The sequence below is a fragment of the Lipotes vexillifer genome, unplaced genomic scaffold, assembly GCF_000442215.2.
Source record: "Lipotes vexillifer unplaced genomic scaffold, Lipotes_vexillifer_v1.1 scaffold253, whole genome shotgun sequence".
Taxonomy (NCBI): domain Eukaryota; kingdom Metazoa; phylum Chordata; class Mammalia; order Artiodactyla; family Lipotidae; genus Lipotes; species Lipotes vexillifer.
Window position 1 is genome coordinate 872712 of NW_006780322.1, and position 18913 is coordinate 891624.

An 18913-nucleotide genomic window follows, 5' to 3' on the forward strand; every position below is an offset into this window, starting at 1 on the left:
ACCAAAACCCAACATTTTAATAGATTTAATGTAGAAGTGGTTATAGAGTCCAGATATCTTCTGCAGACATTAAAGATATTTGCACAAATGCAAAAGACTCTTCCAACTATTTTTTATTTGTTTATTTCAGAATATAAAATTATTTTTCATAAAATATATTCTTTAACATGTAAATATGATTGGTTTTTAATATTAATGAATTAATATTTTCTAATTTTCAGTTTTAATTTCTACTACAGTAAATATAGATATATAAATCAATGTAAACAAAAGTTCTTTAGGGTTCTTAATATTTAATAGTATAAAATTTAAAAATTGTGTTTACAATGCTGGAGAGCTGATAGTTTGGATGAAAGGAAACTGAAGAAACATGACAGTTGAATGTAATACATGGTCCTGGGCCGGGTACTCTCCAGGAGGAAATGAAAACGCTCTAAAGAACATTATTGGGATAGTTGACAGGATGGGAATATGGACTATGGATTAGATTATAATTGTATCAATGTAAATTTCTTGAATTTGATAATTGTATTATAGTTAGGTAAGATAGGAAATACACATTGTAGTTTTAAGGGTATAATACATGCAACACATTCTAAACATACATGTACATATATGTAGAAGAGAAAGTGTTAAAACAAATGTGGCAAAAACATTACAAATTGGTGAATTCTGCATAACGGCTAAATAGTTCTCTATTATTTGTACAATGTGAAGTTATTTCAAAATAAAAATTAAAAAATTATGAAGTAATATAATGAATCTCTTAGTGGATTTTACAGATTAATTGGTGAGTGTCTTTTTGTGCTTGTGAATGACTGAGAGGTTTTGAGCAGTGGGTAACTGGCTATGTAAGTCCTTTGGAGTTTTCACTGCTTTTCAGAGGACGCTCCTTGTACTCTGCTGCCCCCTAGTGACTTTTATGCTCATCAGCAGTTCATTCTGCAAGTACAAGTTGGGAATTTGGATCACTGTAGTCACTCCCTACATCACTGTAGGGAGGGTGGGAGGGAAGGAGACGAAGAGGGAAGAGATATGGTAACATATGTATATGTATAACTGATTCACTTTGTTATAAAGCAGAAACTAACACACCATTGTAAAGCAATTATACCCCAATAAAGATGTTAAAAAAAAATTTAGTATCAAGTAAAAGAATTGTTTTGTGGGGGGGTGGAGGAAGATACTACTGTGAAGATCTCATGATCTGTTTTGTCTTATAATTTTTTAAAAATTATATTTTCTTGTGGTTTCTTTGAATTGTATCCTCAGTCTCCCCTTCCCCCCCCCGCCCCTTTTTTGGAGATAGTATTTATTGGTTCCTCATCTGACAGAAACAGTAGAATTTCCTATATTTTCTTTCCCTCACTTTTCTGTGACCACAAATATTAGTCAATAATATTATCTTAGTATTTTACTTTATAGTCTTAAAATGTTTAGAATTCTGCTAGCCCATAATCTCTCATTTGCAATTTGAAAATTCCAAAGGCTCTGAAACTATTTGTTGTCAAAAGCTGTCTGAATTCATTTGGCAACAAAACTTGATGTGAGTTGCTGTGAGATAGTGATAGTCTTTATATTTACCACTTGTGTGAATATTCCTACATATGCTGCAGAGTTACTAATGTTACTAAACTAAACCCCAAGGGTTTTAGATTAGGGATTGTAGACTTGTACCTGATTTGCTTAGCTTTGACTCCCAGTTATGAGGTATGAAGCGGCACCAGCTTATACTACTTTCTATCTTTTCTCTCTTCTTTTTATTACTTGTATACTTTTTACATACTATTGAAAAAATTTTTATTAGAGTATAGTTAATTTACAATGTTGTGTTATTGCATACTATTTTTTTTTGCGGTACGCAGGCCTCTCACTGCTGTGGTCTCTCCCGTTGCGGAGCACAGGCTCCAACGTGCAGGCTCAGTGGCCATGGCTCACGGGCCCAGCCGCTCCGCGGCATGTGGGATCTTCCCAGACCGGGACATGAACCTGTGTCCCCTGCATCGGCAGGCAGACTCTCAACCACTGCGCCACCAGGGAATCCCACATACTATTTTTATATACCATATTTTGTCACTCTTAATCTGATCTTTTTGTCTTAGAGTTGCAGTTAAATATGTTCCCTTATTACTTCCAGTCTTTTTTGTTGAAGTTTCTCTTGTCATTTAGTTTGGTTGGAGTTTTTCTCTACCAGTTACCTTCAGAAGGACTTATATAAACAATAAATTTTGAGTTATTGTATATTCAGAATGGCTGCTCTGTAGACTGTACATTCAAAGGACAGCTTCATTGAACTTAAAACTTTGACTCATATTTTGTTTCCCTGAGTATTGTCTTCTGGTGTTCGGTGTTGTAGAAAGGTCTGATGGCTGCTGGATTTTCTTTTCCTGATTATTGACTGTTTTTTTTTTTTCTTTTGCTGTCTTTTGGTTCTTCTTTTTCTAATCTGTAGAAATTACTCTAAGGATTACCACATGCATCTTTGACTCATTAGAGTGTAATATAAATTAATTCTTTTATCACTTCCTTGACACTACTAGGACCATATAACACTTCATTTTCATTTACCCTTTCCCATCTGTTAATCTATTGCTGTCATGAATTTTAGTTTTACATGTCATTTAGTGCCCCCAAGACATTATTATTTTGTAGAGTCAGCATTCATTTATGTTTACCCCTTTTTGGTTTCCTACATTTCTGTGCTTTATTCTGAGATTACTTTCTTTTTGCATGAAGAACTCTCTTTAGCATTTCTTTGAATGCAAGCCTAATACTGACACATTCTCTCATTTTTTTTGCTTGTTTGTATGAAAAGTGTCTTTATTTTACCTTAATTTTTTTGAAATTGTGGTAAAATATACATAACAAAATTTACCATTTTAACCATCTTTAAGTGTATAGTTTAATGGCATTAAGTATATTCCCATTATTGTGCAATCATCACCATCATCCATCTTCAGAATTTTCGTAATGTTCCCAAACTGAAATTCTGTGCCCATTAAACAATAACTCCTCATTCTCCCCTTTCCTTTCTCCTGGCAGCCACTATTCTACGTCCTGTCTCTATAAATCTGACCCTTCTGAGTACTTCATATATGTGGAGTCATACAGTATTTGTCCTTCTGTGACTGGCTTATTTCACTTAGGATAATGTCTTTAGGGTTCATCCATGTTGTAGCATGTGTCAGAATTTCCTTCTTTTTTAAGGCTGAATAATATTCCATTGTATGTGTACCACATTTTGTTTATCCATTCATCCTTCGATGAACATTTGAATTGCTTCCTCCTTTTGGCTGTTGTGAATAATGCTTCTATGAACATAGATGTGTAAATATTTCTTTGAGTCCCTGATTTCACTTTTTTTGGGTATGTACCCAGGAGTAGAATTGCTGGATTATATGGTAAGTTATTTTTAATTTTTTGAGGAACTGCCAAATTGTTTTCTGTAGTGGATGTACCATTTTACATTGCCTGCCTTAATTTTTAAGGGACTTTTTTTTTAAAAACTAGTTTTAGGATTCTAGGCTGGCAGTTTATATTTTTTCAGCACTTTACTGTATAATTCAGTTGTTGTTTGACATATATTTCCTGTTAAAAAGTTAGCTCTTAATCTTAATGTTGTTCCTTTAATATTTTTTACTATGGTTTTGTTTTTCTGCAGTTTTACTATGAGGTGCTTACATATAGTTTTCTTTGTATTTATCCTGTCGGGTTTGTAGAGCTTGAAACTGTGGATTGATGTCTTTCATTAGTTTTGGGAAATAGTTGACTATGATGTTTAAAATATTGCCATTCCCCCATTATAGAAAGACTAGACCTCTTTCTGCAGAGTCACAAATTTAAAACTATTTTCCTAGTAACACTAAGATATTGTTTTCTTCTTTTACTCACATTCTTGCAGGAGAATATAGTGAAGTACCCCAGAGGCTATATGATATGTGAAGACAGTCATTGTTTTCATGGCTAATGTAATATATGCTTGTGTATTCTTATGTTTAAATTCTTATTCAGCTTTAATTTTTAATGTGATAAATGTCAATAAATATAACCACATATACAAAAGTTCTTGGGGAGATCCATATTTTTTAAGAGTATGAAAATATTCTTAAGCCAAACAGTTTGAGAACTGCTGGGGTAGGCATTTTGACTCTATCCCATATATTTCATATTTTTTATAGTCTTCTGTATTTTATATATTTTTATTTTCCTCTTTATGCTTTTTTTTTAAATGGGAAGAGTATTCATTTTAATTATGTTCCAAGGTGTTACAGAGCTAGATTAACAAATTTCAGTCAGTATAAAATAGATTTATTGTCAATATTCAGTCATAATACAACCCAGGTAAATGAATCATTACTTTATACAAGGCTTAGATGTTTAAAATCTATCTTAACTTTACACATGTACTATAAAATGATAAATACTTAAAATGACAATGCAAGGGAAAATATTATAAAAATACAATTGTTGTAGAACCTTGTATGAAAGTTCTTTAAAGTTCTGCCTTAAGGAATAATACCATGCTGCATATCAGAACCCAAAATAAAGCATTTTCCTTGAGGTTACAATGCTCAGCGATATACTGGATGCACTGTAAAGTACCATGCCTGACAAGAATCAAAAGAGACAAGGCCTTCAGTAATGTTGAGAGAAAAAAAAAGAGAGAGGAGTAATCAATTGCCATATGCTGATTTCTGCTGGAATGGCCTCTAAACAATTTATAGCACTGTGGAAGAACTGAAGAAGGGGACCAGTCTCAGCTTTATATAAAGGATTTCCAAATCAGCACAAACTCAGACAGTGTTAAAAGGGACTGTTCCCAGTACTCTCCACTCTTCAACCCTTTACATGGACTCCTCGCCCCAAGTCCCTGTTTTTTCTCTAATTTCTTCCTAAGGGCTTACCAAACACACTTTCTGTTTTCTGTTATCCAACATACAAACCAAAAGGCATTAAGCAAAACAATATCTGTCAGTCAAGTCAGTTCTAAAGACACCAGTTTTGGTCTAGGTATTAATCTTGAGATTTACGCATAACCATCCTTCTTCCACAGACACTCCCACCTCCCCTTACATATTGACTCCATGCTAAACTGTGAAGCAATATAAAGTTTTAAGATTTTTTTTTTCCTTCATCAATGATTTGCCTGTTGCCAAGCTGCTTGGTTGGCAGCAATATCAGGAGCTGTTTGGAATGCTTAATCAGAATAGATAAGAAGGATGTGATCAGTGAATTACTGTAACCTATCAAGGTGAGCTTCTACAGGCAGACATGAAGAATTTACCTTTAGACTTCTCACACTCATTTCAGAAGGGAGAAAATGTGTCTTAAAAGGGAAAGGAAAATAATTAGATAAGGAAATACAGCAAAATATTAATACTGTAGTAATAGGAAAGGGAATGCTACCTACATTGTGGGGAAGTTTCTGGCATAAAAATCAAACTTTCTCTCCCATTACTCTTTGCACAAGATTAACAGTTGATTTACAACAAGAGGGGCAGGAAGCCACTAAACACTTTCTTCAAAGGTAGGGAATTTCTTTTTGAAATGAGCATTAGAGAAGGGAGGAAAAGGGAGGGAAAGCTCAGTCAAAGAGGTCCTCAAACATGCATTGTCCCATTGCTATGTATGCTTCCTTTTCATCTGGTGTCATTTGGGCCACCAGCTCTGGCTTCTGGCTCACTTCGCTGTAGGAGAACGGACGGCCAGCCACCATGACAGTGGGGTCATCTGCTCCTTCCTCAAATTCATCCTCCTCCTCATCCTCTTCCCCATGATGTGCAGCCACAGCTGCCGCACAGGGTGGAGAGTCATTGTCTCACTCACTGGTCTCACTCTCAGAGTCACTGCCATTGGCAGTGGTCACAGGAGCAGCTACCCCCACTGAGCCTGCTGTGGCAGAGGGGGTCTTCTTCTCATGAATGAGCAGTGCTCGTGTGACCTCCTCGTTATCATCTGGCCCCGCACGGCCTTCCTCACGCTCCTGAAACGAGTCTATATCTAAGCCACTTTCCTTCATCTCTTCAGAACTATGTGCTCCTTGGATAGTGCTCTCTCTTAACCAAATAGTTCTCTCTTTGGCAGATTTTCCCTCCAGTGAGGCTTGATGAAGATCGTCTTGGTCATCCATGTTAATGACAACATTCTGAGTGTATAAGTACTCATAAGAGGGACCTTGGTGGCCCATGCTTCCTGGTGGTGCCCACCTGCCAGACCAGCAGCTGCAGCAGCAGTTGCTGCACAGTCTTGCTCTGTTTCAGGGCTGGTATTTCTGTGGGTTCTGGCTCAAGTATTTCATAGGCCAAGTTCACATCCTCTGTCTCTCAAAGCAAAGCATAAATGGGCTCAGTTTGTTCATTAAACCTTGCCAGAAGTGTGTGTGCATCTTTTTTGGGCATTGCTGATTCATCTTCTTCTACCTATGTGTGGCAGAAAATACAGCGGAAAGTTCCTGTCATGGGATCAAAGAGCTGATTATCTTCTAAATCAGTAAAAGTACCACTGCAAATGGGACATTTGAAGGAGGCCCGGTTGGTGGAATCTCTCTCATCAGTTTCAATCCTCCTTCTCATGTGGTCCAATTTATATTTTACCACATTAACAAGAGTACGATAATTGATAAAGTCGTAGTTGTGGTGAGTGGTTTTCCCATCTGCAGCAGTCTCCACCCTCATTCTGCACTTGATGAATTTGTCTCCCTTTAAATTATTCAAGAGTGATTGAAGTTGCTTCTGATCAAACTTGAGCAGCTCCAGCATGTCCTCCTCTTTCACACAGAGGTTTCGGATCAAGATGTCCAAGGCCAAAGCATGCTCAATGCCATAAACCCCCTGGATCACATACTTGGCTAACTGCTTCAATGCTGCAGGAACCTCGGTGAGGACATCTGGATCTGCCATCTTTAGCAGCAAACTTCAACTTTAACTGTACTGACCAAAGCACATCCTGCATGGGGAGGGCCCTGTGCCACATCATTCAGCCTGTTACCTTTGCCTGAAACACCTTAGGGGACCCAGAGTGAATCCTTGAACACTCCCACTGCAGCTTCCCTCAGCGCCTCCACTACTGGCTTAAACGAGCCGCGCCACTTGTGCGACAAAGAGAAGACCCTATTCCTGCGACCAGCTTTAGAAACCATGTGCTACTTTCCTCTTTATGCTTTAATCTGGATATTTTCTATTAATTTATCTTCACTAATCTCCTCTTGCTGATAAACTATCGATGGAGCTCTTAATTTTAAAAATTACATTTTCACTTCTGAATTTTCTCAATTTTTAAATAGCGTAGATTTCAAGGCTCTGGTGAATTTTCCATCTTTCTGTCTATTTTGTTCTTTTTCCTTTTATTTTTTCTTATCATATTAATCATAGACATTTCAAAGTCCTTTTCTCATAATTTCAATATCTGGATCATCTGTGGATCTTGATTTTCAGTTATGTGGTCCTCTCCCTTGGCATGCTTGGTAAGTTTGGACTGCATGGAGATAAAAAATGCTTGGAGGTTCTGGGTAACCTTCTCTTCCATAACAGAAGGTTAAACTCCCCCCAACCCTGTCTTTTTCGGTAAGGTGGATAGAGTGGCAGTGATCTGAATCCAGTCAGGGTCAGAGCCATGGCTATCTCTGGTTCAGTACTGCCTTTTGCTGTAGTCCTTCACATTTTCCAAACAGCCTTGGAGTGATGATTAGGGCCCCTTTCCTCAGGTGGACACTGCATTCTAATCTTTACTCCATTACCTCAAGACTACCTTAGACTCTGTTCTGCTTCTCTGCTTGTCGTCTTAGCCTCTTGCCTGCTGTAGGTTAAGAATTCAGCGCATGTATTGAGGGAAAAACAGAAGAGTGTTGTGTTTTTTACCATTTTTCCTCTCTAGGATCTTTACCTCTTGTCTCTAATTTATGTCACTTCAGTGCCACAAAACTGTCAAAAGCTGATTTCTCTACCTCTTCTGCTTGATTCCTACACTGGAAACTTAGCCTCTTGTGTGCAGAGTTGGCAAATATCTTGGGAAAAAGTGACTAAAGAATGTTGGCACACCCCTTCTCATTCTTCCCCTGGTCTCCAGCATTTTGTTCCCTTAATTTCTGATCATCTTAGCAGCTGTGTAAGTCAACCAAGAAAGAACATCAAAAATAGGTATGCAGAAAGCCTGGATAGGTGTCAGTTCAGATTGGAGCAGGGGAAATGGGAGCATCAAGAGAGAGTTTTCCAGAAAAAGGGGGGGAGATTCCCGTAAGAAAGGAATGGTAATCTTAGTATACAACCTGGCTTAAAAGTGAAGAATATTTATATAGTTAAATGAATGCAAATGTTGTTTATTGGTTTTAAAGACAAAGTACTGGTAAACCATAAAAGACAATTATGATTCTGGAACAGAATATATATGTTATTAACCCAACCCAGTCAACTTTAGCAGTTGGAAGAAGGTGAGGAAAAGAAATGAAGAGAAAGTAAGGGGAGCTAATGCCTCACTTTGCACAATTAGGGGGTCAAGGTAGTCATAGATAACGATGTAAGAAATAAAAGCATAAGTATATTATTAAGAAATAAAAGTACAATATTAAGCATAGTATATTAAATTACAAAAATAACCTTTAGAAAAACTAAAAGTGGTATAAGTATGTTGAGAGGAGAGGGAGGGGGAATGATATGGTATGATGAGGTAAATCTGCTCTGATTATAGCAGAAAGACAATATCTAAACTGATTAAAAAAAAGCAATATTATTATATGTTTTACACATATGGGCTTACCTCCACAAAATTAAGACCAGAAACATTTTTATTTATTTATTTATTTTTATTTTATTTTTTGTGGTATGTGGGCCTCTCACTGTTGTGGCCTCTCCCGTTGCGGAGCACAGGCTCCGGACGCACAGGCTCAGCGGCCATGGCTCAGGGGCCCAGCTGCTCTGCAGCATGTGGGATCTTCCCGGACTGGGGCACGAACCCGTGTCCCCTGCATCGGCAGGCGGACTCTCAACCACTGCGCCACCAGTGAAGCCCCAGAAACATTTTTAAAAGCTCCGAGTGGTTTTCTCTGGAATATTAAAATGGAAATCCAAGAAGCTTAAAGATCCTCAGGCAGGGTAAACACAAGCAACAAAACTATACCAAGGCACCACAAAAGGAATCACAATAATAGCTCAAAAGATGGGAAGGGGGAATGGAAGTATACTTAATTAATTAAAAAGGAAGCAGGCAAAGAGGAAATCATTTACATTAATATAGTTACCTATTTGACTAGGTTTAAGTCTGTTTTCTTGCTATTTATTATTCATTTGTCCCATCTGTTCTTTGTCCCTTTTTTTCTCTTTTCTTACTCTCCTTAACTAAATTAGATTAACTGAATATATTTTAGGATTCAATTTTCCCCCACTATTGTCTTATTCAGTATACCTTTTTGTTATATATATATTTTAGTGGTTGCCGTAGGGTTTACAATATGCATCTTTAACTTATTACATTTGCTATTGCCTGAATGTTTTGTGTCCCTTCAAAATTCATATGTTGATACCTTACCCTTCCCCCCCACTCCCCCTGCCAATGTGATGATATTAGGAGGTGGGGCCTTTGGGAGTTAATTAATTCATGAGGAAGTCATGAGAGTGGAGCCCTCTTGAAAGGGATTTGTGCCCTTGTAAGAAGAGACATGAGAGCTTGCTCTCTCTCTCTGTTCTCTGCAATGTGAGGATACAGTGAGAAGATGACTGTCTGGTAAACCAGGAAGCTGGCCCTCACCAAACACTGGATATGCTGTGCTTTGATCCTGGACTTCTCAGCCTACTGGACTGTGAGAAATAAATTTTTATGAAGCCACTCAGTCTATGTAATTTGTTATAGCAGCTTGAACTGATTAAGACAACAGTTTGCCTTCAAATGATATTATACCTATTCATATATAACATAAGATCCTTGTAACAGTATACTTTTATTTCCCCCATTGACCTTTGAGTTATAGTTAGCATGTATTTTACTTCTACATATGTTATGAATTCCACAATTCATTGCTATTATTTTTGCTTTAAACTTTCAGTTATCTTTTAGATAAATTTAAAAAATGATAAAAATCTTTATATTTATCATTTCCTATGCTCTTTATTCCTTTGTATGTATCCATATTTTGACCTGATTTTATTTCTTTTCACCTAAGGAACTTACTTTAATGTGTCTTGTAGTGCAGGCATGCTGGAAACAACTTCTCTAAGATTTGGTCTGAAAAAAAAAATCTTTGTTTGTCCTTAGGTTTTGGAGAATATGTTTGCTGGCTTTAGAATTCTAGGTCTACAGTTTTTCCTTCAGCACTTTGGAGATATCTTTCCATTGTCTTCTTGCTTACATAATTTGGATGACAAATCTGCAGTCATTTTGTTTGTTTGTTTGTGTTCTTTTTTCCCTCCTCTGTATTCTTTTAGGTTTTTTTTTTCCCTCATGTTTTTTTTTACTGGTTTTTAGCAACTCCAAGAAGCCTTTTCTGATTAATCCAATTCCACAGTGAACGTTATGTTTTTATAATGCTGTACAGATTTAGGTGTACAGATTTAAATATTAATTTCTATACAGATTTATAATTTATAATTACCTTCAATTTTATTTCCTTGTGCCTTTCTTATTATAGTATGTGCTTCCTCAAAGGGAAACATTCTTGTCTTCATTGTAGTAAATTCTCAATAAATGCTTACTAAGTGAGCCTATGATGGTAAAATGTCCAAACTACCTGGTATAGCCAGTTTTCTTACGTTTCTGAGAAAACAGTTTTTTTTTTTTTTTTTTTTTTTTTTTTGTGGTACGCGGGCCTCTCACTGTTGTGGCCTCTCCCGTTGTGGAGCACAGGCTCCGGACGCGCAGGCTCAGTGGCCATGGCTCATGGGCCTAGCCGCTCTGCGGCATGTGGGATCTTCCCGGACCGGGGCACGAATCCGTGTCCCCTGAATCAGCAGGTGGACTCTCAACCACTGCGCCACCAGGGAAGCCTGAGAAAGCAGTTTTTGTTTAACTTGCTGTGGTCATTTTATTTTATTATTTGGTTATTTTATTACTTAGTAGTCAAATTTCTCTTGCCTTTTAAAAGTTTATTTCTTCTGGTTTAGTGTATCATGAACATTTAAGAAAATTACTCCCATTTCCCCTCATTAAGTAAACAATCAAGTTACTCCTTAGATTGGAGAACTAGAGTGTGATAGTCATATTCCTTAGCTTTTGAAGAGTGACCTAAACATAACCCTATGGAGAAGTAATTTACTGGTAAGCAATATTTGTTTCTTCAGTGATGTTTGGGGCCATATTAGATTGTCATTTTGTTGACTGAGAATTGACCTGTGTAGGGTGTCAGATTCTCCAAAGAAGTTATATGATCTAGACCAGATTAACTGATAATATATAATTGATGATAGATAAGTAATGAAAATATGCATTAGGCCTCAGGTAGATATCTAACGAATTATATAACAAACTTTAATCATAGGGTCATTTCTGAAAGGCCAGCAATTTATTTTTCCCAGTTACCCATTTTATAAATTACTTAATTCCTTGTATTGAACCAATCATTTGGCTTTAGTGACCTCTGTTTTCAGAAAAATGTCTCTTAACATGTTAAGCTAGTCTTTCTCCAGTCTTTTTTTTTATGGTGTGAGTTTTGGTATCACTCATTCTGTTAAATTTTATTTTGATTGTTTTAGAACCATTTTTCCTTATAAGTTCATATAGATCGAGGTTGTTTCAAATCTTTTTTTATCTTTCAAAGTATTAAAAATAAGATCATCTTAGTGTCATTTATGTAGTTGAACATATATTTTATTTCTTGGTGTAGGTATAAAGTAAATTTATTGACTAGAGTGGATACTAAGATGACTCCATGTAGAGAGAGTTAATGACAGAAGTCTTAATCAAAGACAGTGACCAGCATTTAAACTAGCCCTATCTTGGAACACAAAGGGCTATATAGCAAGGCTGACTGTAATATGCCAGGGCAGTGTTTTGGGAGTATGATCCAGATCATTGGTTCTGGATGCTGACGTTTGAAAATGATTTCTTGGTGGTGCATATGTGACCTTGGAATTATGAATTGTCTTAGAATTTCTTTTCAAGGGAAGGAAGCATATAAACGGGAGGGTAAACAAATATTTTGTTAATAATTTGCTGTAAAGATGGTTTATTACAGTTTAATATTAAACAGCTCAGGAGGCCTAAAATTTATCTTACTTAGTTCTAACTGGTGTTTCTTGCTGACACATGGTGTGAATCAACTGTCCTTCCAACTTGAAAAAGCAGAGAGCTCGCTGACACAACTCCTTTGTTCTAGGGAATTGTTTCCACTGTGCCTTCAAAAAAGAGGGACATTAAAAGCTTTGGCTCATAGCAAGTTCTCTCCAAGTTGGACACAGTTGGGGGGCTGAATCTTGGCTAAAGAAAGTGGGGTTGGTGATTTCTTTTGTATCCTGGATTTTTTTTTTTTTTTTTTAAATTGAACATTTACTTTTTCAAGCTCTCTACTTGACCTTATGTGATTAACAGTTCTTCCTTCCCCCTTAAAATGGAACCAGAAAATCTCCCATATGCTGGTGTTTTCCAGGGTTCTCCTTTCTTAGGTCCTAGGGTTGCTTGGGTTTCTGCCCTTCCTCATAGTGGAGTTTTCTTTTGTGAAAATATTCATGTACCTACTTAACAAAGCAAAACATGAACATGGAAGGTTTAATGACAAAATTATGTCTCAAAAGATCTCAGGGCTTCCCTGGTGGCGCAGTGGTTGACAGTCTGCCTGCCGATGCAGGGGACACGGGTTCGTGCCCCAGTCCAGGAAGATCCCATATGCTGCGGAGCAGCCGGGCTCGTGAGCCATGGCCGCTGAGCCTGCGCGTCCGGAGCCTGTACTCCGCAACGGGAGAGGCCACAACAGTGAGAGGCCCGCGTACAGCAAAAAAAAAAAAAAAAAAAAAAAGATCTCAGAAGACTGGTAAAAGGATTATAATTGTAATAGGTAGTAAGTAGTAGATTCAGACTATCGACTGAATGACTATAGTAATGTATTATAAAAACAAAAGATTTTATGTGACTTTAAGCTCAATGTACAGTATAACTGCCAGAAACACTAAAGCATTAGACTGTTTTAATAAGGCTGAGTAACAAAATTAAAGGAGATGAGTCTTATTTTCCTAGTTTGACCATGTTTGATCTGAAAATTGCTTATATTTATAGCGTGCTTTCTGTGTGCCATGTACTGTTTTGAATGCTTTACTTACATTATGCCATTTAATCTTTACACAGCAACTGTATGAAATGGTTTTTATTATTATCTACATTTTATAGACGTGGAAACTAAACTATAGAGAAGTTTAATAACTTTCCCAAGGTCACAAAATTAATAACCAAGACGAATCCAGGAAGTTTGACTTTGAAGCCTGTGCTCTTGACTACTGTACTACACTGCCTGTTTTGTTGCATTTTAAGAATGTTGACTACTAGAATGTGTCCAGAGGGTAAAAGCCTGAATTGAAAGGCTGTATGTAGAATAGTTGAATAATTTGGATTGTTGAGTCTGGAGAAGGGAAAGGAGGGACCAAGGACTCGTTTTTGGTGGTCCTTTGAGGGCAAAAATAAGATAATTGGTGAAAATTATAGGAAGGCAAATTTTATTTTTTATAAGAACTTTGCAGCAGCTATTGAAATGGGATTGGTTGCCTTGTAATGAACTTCCCCTTACTAGAGATGTTTCAGTGGAAGCTAGACAAGTATGTGATAGAGATGTTTAAAAAAAATTGAACTTGTATCTGTGAGTTAAGGCCAATCATTACTGAGGTTCCTTTTTTCGGTACATTTCTATATTTCAATATTAAAGAGAGATCTTTAAAATGGCCTAGTGTATACTGCCCTTAAGCAAATGCTTCTGTGAAAAAAAGGCACAGTATTGATTCCTAATGGAAACATGGTGTGAGAGGAGGGGTGTGTCCTCATTTATTTTCGTCTAAAACATGAAGGGTTTTTTGTAAATAGCTTTATGATATTGGTAGGGAGTTCTTTGCATATCGTGTTAGTGGTATAGGAAACAACAGAAAATAGCTTACTTTTCCAATTCACAAATCAAGTTACTTAAATCAAGTAATAGATCAGAGGTTCCATGGTAATAACCATTGAGGCCCCCCCTTTCCCCTCCCATTTGAAGGATCATGAAAGAACATTAATTGGTGAGGTTCATAGTTGCTATGGAAGGGCTCTAGGAAACTGCTGTGTTGAGTTTTCAAATAAAAAATTTCAGGGTGTCAAATATATGTATGTTTTAAATACATTTTGAAGTTATGATCAGTAATGAGAAGGTTAGAATATAGAAGAGATACTGAATTTTTAAAATTCCCTGGCAGTCCATTGGTTAGGACTCCACGCTTCCATTGCAGAGGGGCATGGGTTCGATCCCTGGTCGGGGAACTTAGATCTCACAAGCTGTGGCAGCGTGACCAAAAAAAAAAAAAAAAAAAAACTGATCAGTGGTGATTGCTTCTTGGGGTTGTAGGTGATAGATTGTGAGAAGAAATTCTTCTCTAGTTTTTTACATAATTGTTTTTGAATAATTATTAAAAACTAGGCCCCAGGTTACTCTGAAGTGTTTGTTTTTGTTTGGTTTTTAATTTTAATATTTTATTGAGCATCTACTATGAACCAGGTACTATTCTAGACTTTTAAAAATGCACTTCCTTTTCTCAATTATAAAAGCAATACATGTTTAAGAAAATTAAAAGTTAGAAAAGTAGAAAGAAGAAAGTCACAATGGCCTTATTCAAACATGCCATTTGTATTATTTGTATTATTTTGGTGATTTTCTCCTCTGCCTCCTCCCTCTTGTGCTCATCTTCCTCTGTCCCATTTTCCTTTCCTTCCCTCTCATCCTTTTTCTTTCATCTTTTCCTTGGTATAACTGTAGCAACCTGGGGAAGGTAGATGTTTTTGTGTACTGGCAATGTCAGAAAGGTTGCTTCATGCGTGAAACGATGATATTGGTAACTACACCAGTAGTATTATTTTTGAGCAGTAAGTGAGTTAGTGTATGTAAAATGTTCAACAGAGGGCTTGGTACATTATTTTTAAAATGCTTATGTTTACTGTTGTAATTTTGAGCTGGATTTATCCTTTAATGTTCTGGGTGATATCAGTATAGTAAGATTTCTTAGACTGAGTTGCTGGGTGGTTGAATGATTGGCCTCTAATTTTCTTTGCTTTTCTTACGAGTTGGTACTATATGTAACTTTCCCCCTCATGTTCTTGAGCCATCATTACAAACTCAGACTTGAACCTCAGAGTTTTTTCAAAACCATGATCAGGTATAAATCAACTTACCTGTTCCATATGATGTGTGGTAGGATTTCTCTGCATACCCCTATGATAACCATTTAATAGAACACTTGATTCAGGTCAAAGGAGAATAATGAAAAGTTGCTAAATAGCAGGGCATTTAGCATTGCCCTTTGTTCAGCTCTCCGTGACTGTACATTATGGTGTCTAGTCTGGGTATGAGACTAATGTTTATCATTATGGTACAGAATTCTTGACTACTTTAATGTTCTACCAAATACAAATCTTTAACAGACTCCACCCTGCCCTCCCCCTTAAATAAAGAAAGACTTTGCCAACAAATTTTTTTCTCTCCTTTGAGAGTTAGCTTGGTAATTTGGAGCATATAACCATGATGTTTGGGAGCTGTTTCCATTGTTGCAGTCTGATTGTCCATGGTTTAATCATCAGTAGTTAAGAAAGAAAGCAAAAAATCCCTCCAGGCTGCAGAGTACCATAAAAACTTTCCACCTGGAAGCAATTTTTTTCTAAAAGCCCTTAGGGACTGCTGTCACCCTTCCCCTTCTATTGGCAACAAGGGCCAGAAATACCAGTTCCCTTCAGAGCCAGGTCTTGTTGCAATTTAATCATCTTCCTTTTCCTAGCTTCCAGAGAAGGTTTGAGGAGAGCTAGGGAAATAAATTATTCCCAGGCACTTCTACAGTAGATTTCCTTGAACCTTCTAAGTTCCTTCTTCTTCTAATTCCTTCCTTTTCTATTTAGCATTTTAGCTGAAGTACAAATTATTTGCACTGCTAGAAGGTGAATTTACTTTTGAAGCAAGAATGTTTATTATTAACTCTACTGCTTTGTCTTTGGAGAAAGTCTAAATGTTGAAACATTTTTGGGCACTGCTTTAGGCCCTTTGTCACTTTATAATGTCTTCTCTGTGGGAGGTGGGCATTGTTCCAGGTGTAAACCCTCAAGGAACTCATGGTCCTGTAGGGGATATAGACATGTAAATAAATCATTACTATGTAGAGTGCTCAGTGTAGTACCCTTTCAAAAATATGAACAAATAAACATTTCAAAACAAAAGAGTATCAATTCAGCTTTCCATCAGTGAATGTCATTAGTGGTGGTGCCCATTAATTTCTAGGATATTATTATGCATTTGTTCAAGAACTTTAAGGCAAAACAGGATGATAGTACTTCTGGTGAAATTTACCTCAAATTACACACAAGGGTGGTTCAGATTTGCACAGTGTCAAAATGAGAGACAGGTGGTAAATGAGGATACTGTGACTGTAAAGGGGTACCACTTATATGACTTCTTATCAAGGATAGGTCTAGGTGTTTTAACAGAATTTGTTTCTTCATTTTTTTAAAATAGAATTTTAAATATATTTCTTAAAAATAGGCTATTACATGCCGTAACAGGTTTTTTTTTTAAACATCTTTATTGGAGTATAATTGCTTTACAATGGTGTGTTAGTTTCTGCTTTATAACTAAGTGAATCAGTTATACATATACATATATCCCCATATCTCTTCCCTCTTGCATCTCCCTCCCTCCTACCCTCCCTACCCGACCCCTTTAGGTAGTCACAAAGCACCGAGCTGATCTCCCTGTGCTGTGTGGCTGCTTCCCACTAGCTATCTATTTTACGTTTGGTAGTGTATATATGTCCATGCCACTCTCTCACTTTGTCACAGCTTACCCTTCCCCCTCCCCGTGTCCTCAAGTCTATTCCCTAGTAGGTCTGTGTCTTTATTCCCGTCTTGCCCCTAGGTTCTTCATGACCATTTTTTTTTCTCTTAGATTCCATATATATGTGTTAGCATACGGTATTTGTTTTTCTCTTTCTGACTTACTTCACTCTGTATGACAGACTCTAGGTCCATCCACCTCACTATGAATAACTCAATTTCATTTCTTTTTATGGCTCAGTAGTATTCCATTGTATATATGTGCCACATCTTCTTTATCCATTCATCTGTTGATGGACACTTAGGTTGTTTCCATGTCCTGGCTGTTGTAAATAGAGCTGCAATGAACATTTTGGTGCATGACTCTTTTTGAATTATGGTTTTCTCTGGGTATATGCCCAGTAGTGGGATTTCTGGGTCATATGGTAATTCTATTTTTAGTTTTTTAAGGAACCTCCGTACTGTTCTCCATAGTGGCTGTATCAATTTACATTCCCACCAGCAGTGCAAGAGGGTTCCTTTTTCTCCACACCCTCTCCAGCATTTATTGTTTGTAGATTTTTTGATGTAACAGGTTTTTAATGTAGTTGAAGTTGGCTTCTTTTGGGAAAAGATGCCTAATATCAGCATATCAGTAAGCAGGAGAAAAGTAGCCTTCAGTATGAATCTTCAAAGAATGGACTCACAGTCCTATTTGGTGTAAATGTCTCCAGAGAGTGCAAGCTTAAATTCTTGCTGGTTTTATGAATAGTTTCTTAGGTTCTGCCTAGTTTGTAAGGAGGGGAGTTTCTATATTAGGGTATAGTAGTTGTAGTAGGAAGGGGTGTGTTATGAGCTGAATCTTGAAGGATGTGGAGGAATTTCCCAGATAAAGTGATAGTAAGGAGATTCTAGGGAGAGGGACTACATAGCACACTCAGGGAACTTCAAGCAGAGTTGTAGAGTAAGTGTGGGGAATATTCAGAGATAAATCTGTACATGGATGGGGCCTTACATACTATCCTAGGGACTTTGGACTTGATCCTGAGGCAGGACTTAATCCTAAATTGTGGTGTGCGTGTGTGTTTGTGTGTGTGTGGTGTGTGTGTGTTTCATGATCATATTTCATTTAAAGAAGATTACTGTGAGAGAAGTATCGAACATGGATTTTTAGGGAAATAAGGAGAGGGAGGTGAAAACAGTTGCTTGGAGGAGAGATAATGACGCAGGGCAAGGCAGTAACAGAGGAGGTTAGAGAGGAAGAAAAACATAGAAAAGCTATTATGGAATTAGATTGGGAGGCCTTAGTGATTGATTGATTAGTTGGAGGGAGGTGTGAGGTGGAGTGAGGCGTCAAGGTTAACTAATGTATTTCTAGTGTCGGTAACTGGGTGGCTCTGGTTGTTTCAATTTAGATGGTGAATATAGGAGGGATGTACAGGTTTGGGTAGAAAAGTTAATGATTTTAACTTTTGACATGCACTGTTTGAGATGTATTTGAGGATGAATGGTGGTTGAATATTCAGGTTTATAGGATTTGAAAAATACGCCTTGTTATTGATTTGGGAACCAAAAATGTTTAATTAACAGTGAAAGCTAAAGTATTGGTGATATTCCGAGGGAATATGAAGAATGAGAAGCGATGAAGTCCAAGCAGGTATTGAGGACCAGAAGGACGAAGAATTATTGGAGACTGAGAAGGGGAATGTAATAGAAACCCTGGGAGTAGATATTTAAGAAAGAGGAGGTGGTTAGTGATGGAACATATAAAAGAGGAGTCAAGTAAATGATTTGATTTGACAATTAGTAGGCTTTTATTGACCTTAGCAAGAATAGGTTCATTGGGGGGATGTGGGTAAGAAACAGGTTACACTGGATCGAAGAGCAAATCCAATTTGAGGAAATGAAGGAAGTGAGTATAGACTCTGCTCTTTTAAGAGTCTTAACTGTGAAAGGAGAAAGAGGGAAA

General features: G+C 37.1%; 1 protein-coding gene and 1 pseudogene across 1 annotated transcript in view; one reads left to right on the top strand and one right to left on the bottom strand.

Moving 5' to 3' along the window:
- The window catches only part of EXOC6B (exocyst complex component 6B), a 688324-nt gene that overhangs the window by 47950 nt on the left and 621461 nt on the right, over window positions 1-18913 (top strand). The window lies entirely within an intron of this gene.
- On the bottom strand, window positions 5585-6899 carry LOC103084407 (general transcription factor IIE subunit 1 pseudogene; annotated as a pseudogene).